Source organism: Phocoena phocoena, chromosome 13, assembly GCF_963924675.1.
Source record: "Phocoena phocoena chromosome 13, mPhoPho1.1, whole genome shotgun sequence".
In the NCBI taxonomy this organism is placed as follows: domain Eukaryota; kingdom Metazoa; phylum Chordata; class Mammalia; order Artiodactyla; family Phocoenidae; genus Phocoena; species Phocoena phocoena.
In genome coordinates this window covers 11,230,810-11,241,275 of record NC_089231.1, presented here as the reverse complement: position 1 = coordinate 11,241,275, position 10,466 = coordinate 11,230,810, and positions in this window count along the sequence as shown.

The following is a 10,466-nucleotide window of genomic DNA, read 5'->3' as shown; positions in this document are numbered from 1 at the left end:
ATACACAGAAAAGCGCTAAATTCTTCATTTTGCCCCAAATAAAACTTAACTCGCAACTGTCACATTGTGCATTTTTTTTAAGTCAACACCACGCAGCTTCCAAGATGACCCTGGACATGGTCTTTTCAGACCTGGGAAGGGGGAGGGTAGAGGAGAAGAGGCAGGGCTTTCCTCTTAGGTAAGTGAGGTGAAATTCACACACACCAGTCCCAACACGTTCCATCCAGGAGTGCTTGGGATCTTGACCTTTTTCAGCTCAAGGCAGGCTGACAGACGCACACTCTTCAAATGCCCACAAATAAGAGAAAGATCGATATTGATGGGCGGTTGCCAGTCTTGGCTACATAGACATGGCAGATATTTTTCATCCTTTACCTGTATTCCTATTATTATTATTGATTCAACAAAGACAAACACAAATTCAGTAATAATTGAGAACCTCCCTTTGGATGTTCAGTGAAAACTCAAAGTTCTTTAAGAATTGAAGTTAATGCCATGAAGGTAAAGATCATGTCTTCAACTGGCATAAGCAGTAATTTGGTGAGAAAAAAGAGGAGTTACTATCCTGAACAGAGGGTACATCTCGTCCAGTGGCCAGTGCCAGATTGCACTAAGAGGAATAAAAACCTCCCATAACACATTTAATTTCACAATGCTATACCAAGGGGGGGGGGGGGATATCTTCCTGACCCATCTGGTGAGCAGCTGCTGCCCTGAAGCATGAGGAGGAATAGCTGGTGCGATTCTATCCAGCCAGTGTACTGTAACTGCACGTGCTACCCTCCCTCATACGAATGTCTAATTATCTCTAGGATCATTTTCTCTCATTCACATCCTGTTGCCTAGAGTTACACCGGTTAAATATGTTGTTAATCCTTGAATGTTATTCTAAAAAGAGAGAGAAGAAGAAGCACTTATGAGTGTTTAATACATCTTTTTCAGGTCACCTGCTTTTTTTGAAAAACTGTTCTATTTATAGTTGATATTGCCCCCAGTGGTTTGAGAGGTTCATTAATAAGCTACTTTTTTTCTTAAATGTATCATTGGCTCCATTTTCCCTATGCCAAACGTCTTTATTGATTTTCTATGACAATTTATAGTCATAAAATAACTTCCTTGCTGCTAATTTCACTGTAAATTTTACTGTGTTACCAGACACCCTCTGGACTGGACTCCAGCAGATCAATACACTGAATTTATATTTGTTATGGAGCTATTAGCACTGGTATCAGCAGGGTAATTAACTTCCCAAACAGAGATACCATTCTATCATTCCCCATCTTCATTATTCACAGCACGTATATCTTGAAGAAATATTTCTATTTGCATCTAACCCATCAAAAGAACTGATGGCCAAATTCCAAAAGCCATGTGAATTCTAGACTTTAGGGACATAATTTCTTGGCATAAGATATATTAGGGAAGGAGTGAGTTGAAGAATATATAACTTGCCAATCAGGGAAAGGGCTACACATAGAAACAAAATATAGAGGCCGCATGGAAGAAGAACTCAGTATTAAATACCACTCAGAATTTAGATCATCCTTTCAGAAACATTAGAGCCAATCCTTATTTAAATGGCCATGGAATTCACTTAAAGGCCAGTGTCCAGGCCAGTGAGTTCTCACTGACAAAACAATTTGCCCCTTGTAATTTAGGAGGTGACTACCTTGTTTGAAAAGCATGCTTTATGTTTTATGACACTGGAAAAATGTGTAGTGTCTTTCATATATTTGTATTTGTTTATTTTTTGTGACGTCTTATATACCAAAGTAGTTTAAATTAATATTTAAACATAATTCATTTACTGACTGAGAGCGTATGCTACGCAAAATTCTCTACTAAGTTCTTTGAATATGAACAAGGAATATTACCTGTTCTTGATAACTGCAGTTCTAGTGGGGATAAGAAGAAAAATATTCTGAAGCAAAAATTCCAACATATAAAAATCTCACCACTGCCTATGAATGGGAGGTCTGGGATTGAATGTGCCTTAGGGAATAATTATCCTGAACTTTAACCCAATAATACATGCTGGGAACTCAAAAATGTGGAATTGACGCTAGTAAATTAAGGAATATAATTACATCAAAGAAGAAAAAGAAACTCATCTATTCTTAGATAGTGTTTGCCTAATGTTATCTTACTAAATGGACTAGGGATATTTTATTTCTAAAGTAAATAGAAATTAATAATTAATAGAATTAATAGAAAGTAAATAGGATATTTTATTTCTAAAGTAAATAGGGTTCTTTGAAACATGTCCTTTTAAAATTTCTTTGTTTAACCATTTCAAAAGCCCTGTTTAAAAATGATAGCATCTTTTATATCAATTTATGCTACTTTTTATGTAATTAATTTCTATTATTATTTGAACATATTTTCCTTTACTGCTTTGTTTTTGGAATAAGTCTATCTTATTAGTTTTAAACTGCTCATATAATTCTATGCTTAAATCGGAAGATGATCTATCCAGCTTTGCCTAACCATCACTTTGCTTCAGATCACTTCCTGCTTCAATGGATGTTTTTGCTTTATAAATGTTGTCAGCCTTCCCTGTGTGTCAAGTGCACCTGAGGAGTTTGTTATCTATCTAGGTGACAGTGAGAATTCCTCAAGTGTCAGGAAAACCCAGAAATATAGGGCATTTGATAATTAGGTGTAACTTAATAAATGCCCAAGTACCGTGTTTCCTTATTGTCACTCACATAACTATCTTGTAATTTCTTGTCATTATGGCCTACTTTTCAATATGACCATGTCTTAATATCCAATGTGTCAAATCTAATCCTACGGTTTATTGTGAGCGACCCCAGTTGGTCTGTTTTGAACGTTTCCCTCCCTTCCCAGTGAATGGAAGTTATCGTTATGCGCCGCTGGTGGCTTGAATCACCTCAATTTGCTCTGGCAGTCAGAGGCAGCTGCTCCGTGTGAAAGGCATGAGACCCACCGAACGCCGTGTTAGGAGTGACCTCCAGCTGAATGGAATCGGCTCAGCCTTTTCTGCCCAGCCAGGAGACTGTGTGCAAACAGATCTGCCCAAGTGCAAAACGGTCCAAGGATGTCAAGCAAGGCTGGGGCTCTTTTCTCTCATCCGCTTTCTTTATTTTCTTCCTTGAAAAATGAAACAGGATAGCGGACAGGCTGGTATGATCTGAGCAACATCTGTTGCCTTTCACAGGGGTCTTAGCCGGGGACAATAAGTTTCAGAAGGAGACTGAGTTCCTGTTGACAGGGGTGATATAAAAGCCCTCAACTGAAAGGAGCGTGGGCATGTTTCCCCCATACACAGTTAAGGCCTTTTGTGCCTTCTGTCAGAACGGGTAGGAAGAAAGGGTTTTCTCCTCTTCTTTCCTGATGACACTGCCAGAAAAAAAAATCTTTCCCAATTAGTGCTTAATGGACTTAAAGAACTGTGGAAAAGTTATTTCTCTCAATACCTCCATCTTAAGCTCAGTTAATCAGAAATGTGAGAGACTGTATGCTTTGCATTCTTTCACAACTGTTACTTCCCAGCTTCCTTACTAACTTTTATCCTAATTCCAGACAGTTTGGAGAACAATTGTTAGGTTCTTTTTCTTTTTGGTCATAATGAATATTTCACACTGATTATGTCTTTTCCCATGAGTTTGATGTGTTCATCTGACTCCAATTCCCTAAATTTGGGCTGCAGGAAGCATTAAATTTAGGTAATTTATATAGGAACAGTTACCTGATTTTTGTGCAAGATACTTTTCGGAGCAATTTTGTTCACTCTTTACCATGACATCCTTTCATACACATGAGGTGTGATATGGCTGATTATGTGTGTGCCTCCCGCCGTCTTCTGTTTCTTAAAACAAACAAGCCAACAGATGAAAATGAATTCCAGTATCTAAACTTTTATTGACTTGATATATGTTTTTGGTATCCTTCACACAATTTTGAAAGAATATATAGAAAGAAAAATCTAAAGATTTAGATCTGTGTCTATTAAGAGAATGATAGATTTGGGTAGATTTCAATGATTATGATGTATGTTCTCTTTATAAAAAAGAGATATAAATACTTCTGAAAATATCTGAATTTATACGTTTCTTTAAAAAACATAATGGGTCCTTTGATACTCAGATTCTTGTACCAACACAGTACATTCATGCATGGTATATTTAATAATTGTTTAAAATGCTCTTTAAACGTATTAGTTTAAATGGGTATAATGTATTATATCTCCAAATTAAAAATTTTGTGCTTCAAAGCCTGTACAAATATTGCTTTTAGTCTAACCGCATTATTATACTTCCGAATCTGCTCATATATGTGCGAGTAAAAATAAAATTACAGTATTGTATTCATGCCTCCTATGACTCCCATTAATGATTAGCAAGTTTTTCCATTTTTAAGCCCAAAGTAAAAACAACAAAACAAATTCAGTGTAAAAAGTAGAATTTAGGAATACTGTATAAAGATCACGTGTTATGGAAGCATACGCTGGGCATAATTGAAATAACTATATTTTTCAAAGAAAGGAATCCTTACAAATTGGGTATTAATTAGCATCTAAACCATCCTTTTGGGACAGGGGGAGCTAAAATTACTTGAGTGTTTCGTAACTAGTCTTCATGAAATGGGATGATTCATATTTTGCTATTCTTGCTTCTAATAGATTACTATTCTAATAGATTTATCTAAATGCTAAGATCCCATTTAAAGCAATATGAGTGCCAAGCATGGAAAACCTTGATAGCATGTGTAAAATGAAAAAAAAAAAAAAGATCAAAAGCCATTTGCCAACTCACGTATAATAAAGTAGGTGTGTTCCAGTGGGTGGTATTAAGGTTTCCCAGGTAATATAAGAATGCAGCTGTGCTAGTACTGAGGTTTCCATTCACTTTGAATACACTGTATACATAACATCCAAGCACAAGAATAACAAGATCTGATTATGTCTAACGGTTAAATGGGAAAAAAAATCTTTAGACTTTGAAATCTGCCTACTTGCGTATCTTATGCTATGCACTGAATGTTGTGTTTCCCCCCAAACTGATATGTTAAGGCTCGAATCCCCTGTGTGATGTTGTTTAGAGGCAGGGCCTTTGGGACATCATTGGATTTGGATGAGGTCTTGGGGTGAAGCCCTCATGATGGGATTGGTGTCCAAATAAGGGAATGAAGAGAATAGACCTCTCCCCCTTGGCCACAAGGACACTGCAAGAAGCAGTCTGTCTACAGCCAGGAAGAGGGCTCTCACCAGAACCATACCTGCCAGCACCCTGATTTCACACATGGAGTCCCCAGACAACACGTGAGAAATAAGTGTTGGTTGTTTAAGCCACCAAGTCTAGGGTATTTTCTTATAGAAGTGCGAGGAGACTAAGATATCTTACCTTCAGTATTAGGGATTGTAAACTAACACAGCTACAAAGGCTCAACAGTCACATTGAGGAGTAACTGTGGCGAAATGGAGTGTATATGCCCATCTCAAGGAACAGAGAGGCCTCACATTAGTCATACTTTATAATATGAAATTGTAAGTGTGTCAGATTTTCAGTGTGTAGAAGAGAAGTCAGAGGGAATTCCCAGGTGGTCCAGTGGTTAGGACTCTGTGCTTCCACTGCCGGATGCCTGTGTTCAATCCCTGCTTGGGGAACTAGGATCCCGCAAGCTGTGCGGCGCGGCCAAAAAAGAAAAAGAAAAGAAAAGAAAAATATCTATATACATGTATATAGATAGAACATTTGTAAAATAAAGAAAAAACAAGAGAAGTCAGAAACAGAGACATGTATGTATAATCTTCCAATAACAAATACTGGAAGACATGAATAAAAATAATAAACAAACAAACAAACAAAACCACTATATGGGCCCAACTTGTCTGCAGGTTGGATGTAATCAGAGGAGCACTGATTACAGCGCTCTTGGTTAAACAAACTAAAACACCTAAAACTTTGTTTGTCTTGCTCTGTTATGTATTCACTCACACATGACACTCAAATTAGTCAAATTTGCAAGGTCGGTTAAGGAGCTGTCTTTCATAAATTTAGAAAGATATATTTTGTCTTAAATCTATAGGGGAATATTTAAATGTTTAAAGAATACCTAATAATTTTCTAACAAGTAATAGAGCTATTTTTCTTCATTAACTATGGGTTAAAAACTTATTTAGCTTTTTCACTTTTGGGTGGAACTACTTGATATTTCATACAATAAAGGAACTGAATTATCCATCAATATGGATTCTAACATCAAATTACTTTCTTGCCGTGAGCTATTCATTTGACTTTATAGTTCTCCAAAATATAGGAGTTTTTTCCCCTAAAGCGACAGACTCATTCAATTCTTACTCTTCTAAGAATGAGAATTATGATTTACATTAGTAGTTAAATAAAATTTTAAGGTGTGATGGAAAGCCACGTCTACAGAATTATTTGTGAAAATATATTCAACTTTAATCATTATAAATCCACTAGAGTCCAAGCTATAAAAAAGTCAAATTAAAAATGAGAATGGCTACAACCAAATTCTTTTCTCATGCTTAGAAAAGCTATGAAATATAAACCAAAAAATCCTTCTTGATATCTGACATGCAAAATATCAAATAATTATGTCTACATGTCTAGGGGTTTTGGAATCCTGCATTGGCTGTTGCCCTGCGGACAAGCCAGCATGCTTTCATTACTGGGTTTAGCGTCTTATTCCCCTACCTTGAGTTTGTCATGAGATGATGAACCAATCCCGTTAACCTTCCTGAATTTCAGTTTCATCGTTGAGAAAATGAGGGAATATGCTTAAGTGTCATCAAAGGTGTCTTATGTAGGTCATTTCATGCATAAGGTATGGAGCCCAATTATCCTCCGTGACTGGTGGTAATTCAGTTGCTTACTGAGGCCCATTAACCCTTTCAGACCATGATTCATAACCACAGATTTATTTGGAAGGAAATCTTTAAGTTCCTCACGATAAGTAAAACATTTTCCTGTCAGCATTAAATGTAAAAAGCCCTAACTAAATAAATGTGGCATAATGAGGATTCATTTCCAGCACAATTTTTTCTCACACAAATACACAAATGCGTTAGAAAATATCATGCCTTATTTTGTCCATAAGGTCTGTTTATGTTGGTCCTCATATATGACATCTGTCTCAATCAAGTTAGTTTTCTTATTGACTCTTTTGTAGTGAGAGGCCCTCGTTAATTTGGGGTGTAGAGTGACCATTTTGCCAGATGGGAATGAAGTGAAGGAAAGATGCTGGTTGCCCTTTTTAATCATTCAGACCTAACAGTGAAAAGTGGAATCACTTGCAGTTCAAAAAGATAATGACTACTTGAGATATCACCTTTGGTATCGGAGGAGTTCAAGTTCATAAAAAGACTACTGCTCTTCTTAACCACAAGTATCTTCTAGGGTGGTGGGTCTTCGATATTTTATTAAGCATGCTTACCTTCCTTTGTAGAAACTGGCTCATTTCATCTAATTTTTCTTCCTAAGGTATATAGTTTCCTCATATTTTCCCTTCCTGGATTTGCTTTCTGAATATGAGTTTAGCCTCAAAGTCACATACTCCAGAGAGCTGTACTGTTGTTTCCATGCAGCTGCTGGAAGTAGGGTCATTCCTACACGCACATTTTATGTGTGTTAGGACAGTGCTAAATATAATTTAGTGGCACCAGCTATAAAACCTGGAAAACCCAGGGCAAGCCAGCTCTCTGAGTCTGCATGCAGGGAACAATCAGGTTAGTGCACAGGCAGAGAAAGTGTCCCAGCACAAGCTGAACAAGTGAACGCATGCTTAGGGAGCCCTCTTTCTGTCTAGGTGAGCAGAGGATTCTGTATAAGAATCTCATTCTATGTAAACAACAAAAAAATTCCCCTATTAAATCCCTTTGCTCCTTGGAGACTGTTTGAGGTTCTCTGAATAGTCTCCTGATATTCTGCCGTCTCCTACTGTCTATACCCTAGTCCTGTCCAAGACCCAGGTGAAAGGTCATATTGGCTTATGCTTTTAAGACTCTCCAGTAACAAGTGTCTTCCTTCTTCAAATCCCATACCTCGATGCTTATGGTTTTCTTACCGAGTTTAGCCTCATCTCTCCCCTTTTTATAGTTCTGCATGTGCCTGGAATATTCCGTGGGGCCTTGGCATTACTTTCCTTTTTAGTTCCTGCAATTTGTGGCATCAAACCCAGCAGACAGCACACACTCAATAAATATTTCTGAAATGAGTTTATTGTGAAAATCCACTTTTTTTTCCAAAAGATTCTCTGCTTTATTACAGAGTGATAGAGCAATGTTTAGCAGGAATTTGCATTATCGCTTTTCTCTCCGATGGTTTTAGAAGGCTTTTATGGAACAACTATAATTCAAGAGACAGCACAGGCCTAGCTATGTTATTTCTGACAATTTTGATTTGAGCCGCTTTTTAAAAAGTAATTTGTGTTCCAACTATTGTAATTCCAGAGATACAATTGCACATCAGTGGTATCGTACGCTATTTAAATAACTAAGTGTTCCCTTGCTTTGGCGTTTAATACCAAATCCAAGTCAGATGTTTATCTGTTTGTGTTTGTTCGTCAGAAAGAAAATGTTGAGAAATTTGACATGTAGCAGCAGGAAGCTCTACTGCTTTAAAATGGTAACCAATGACCCACAATATCTCAGATATTCTGAAGCCCCATGAAGAAGCTTTGAATATCTGGAGGATTCTAGAAAGATAGTCTGGGCAACTTCCTTTGCTTAGAACAGGGGAAAAATGAATCCTTCACCCTTGCTTTCTGACCCCTCCATGGGTCATTTTGTTCCCATTTTCTTTCTGTGGGTTTTTTTCTAAATAGTTGGGGTAAGGAGTGTGCTACCTATAATCTAAAGCATAAGATATACAGGTAGGCAGATTTAAAATGTCTCAAGTTGTTTTTCTGTTTAACCAATAGATCTTATTCTTCGCTGTGGAAGTTCTCTGTACTGTGTATTTGAAGTGAATGGAAACCTCAGTACTGGTCCATGAGCATCACTGTATCACCTCATAAATCTGAGTACCACCCACTGGGACGCATCTACCTTGTGATATGTGAGTTCGCAAAGGACTTTTGAGTTTTTTTTTCTTTCTCATTTTACTTATGCTTTCAAGGTTTTCCATGCTTGGCACTTTTATTGATTTAAATGAGACCTTAGTCCTGTGTTCTTACTGTGGCTCTGTTGCCCTCCTCCTCAATAGACAACCTTGCATCTTCTAACTTACTGCGTGCTGACCTTGCTCTGTGAATATATTCAGGGCCCTTTAACTAAGTAGTGTACTCTCCAAGGAAGTATTCATTTTTGGACAGACTGACTGCTTGGATAATGAACAAGGAGCCCTTGAGAGCACCTTAAGCAGCAAAATTGTATCATCTCAGACTTTGGATTTGTTCAGTCTAGCAACTGCGAGGGGCACGGTGCCCAATGAGATGCGGTCAAGGGGTGGGGGAGGGGTGATTTCATGATGCTAATCCTAGGCACACATCTTTCTTCTCTCAGTGATCATTTATGCTCTGTTATTGATAACTGCATTCAAGAAATCTTCAAATCTATTTATATTTTCTGATGACATGCAAGGGATTTTCATACACTAGTGCCACAACTAGAGTCCAGGCCAATATTTTTCTCACCTGGATTTCTCCAGTAATTTCCTAAACATTTCCTCACCTTCAGTGCGCAAGGCTGCCAGGGTGTTGCTTTCTCATACAGTCATCATCATAATTTCCCTTCGTAAAACTCCTCATGCTCTCGCATTGTTCTCATGGTACAATCCAAACATTTTCTCTTCCCATTCGATACTTTTTGTCATGTTATATGCTTCTACACTTGATATTCTGTGTCTACCTGATCACAATGCTCATGGCGGTGTATGGAGATGTATACACCTTCTTATTTTTGCAATAGGTTGGAGGTTCTTGAAGATAAGAACTACATCTTCATCTCTGTGTTCTCAAACCCTAGACTAAGGATCACACAGTATGGGTTCATATTTACCAAGTTAGTAAATGACTGTAGAGAGCTAGAAATCTCTCCTACAAAGTCCTTTCTTTTCTACAAAATGGAAGTATACTTAATTAGATGAAATAGATTGAAGAATATAGACATACTCAGGAAAATTCTAAGCATTACATAATGAAGATACATTTTTATTATTATCCACACGTTTATATTGGGAGAGACTGTTACAGGAAACTATAAATGATCCGACTTTTTGAGAGCTTGCCTTATGTAACTGCTTGTTACCTTCTGCCACATCTATGATTTCCTACCCAGGGCTCCCCAGAATTGCTAGAAGTACTCAGATCTCAGTGATTAGCTTTTTTCTGTCGTCAGTTGCCAGATACTCAAGCCACATCTCTGGTTTTAGAGTAAGATCAGGATGGAATGAATATGAATATAATTGAATCAGCAATCTCATCAGAAACGTTGTACTTGCACCAAATTTGCTTTGGGAGATAAAACATGTAGAGAAATA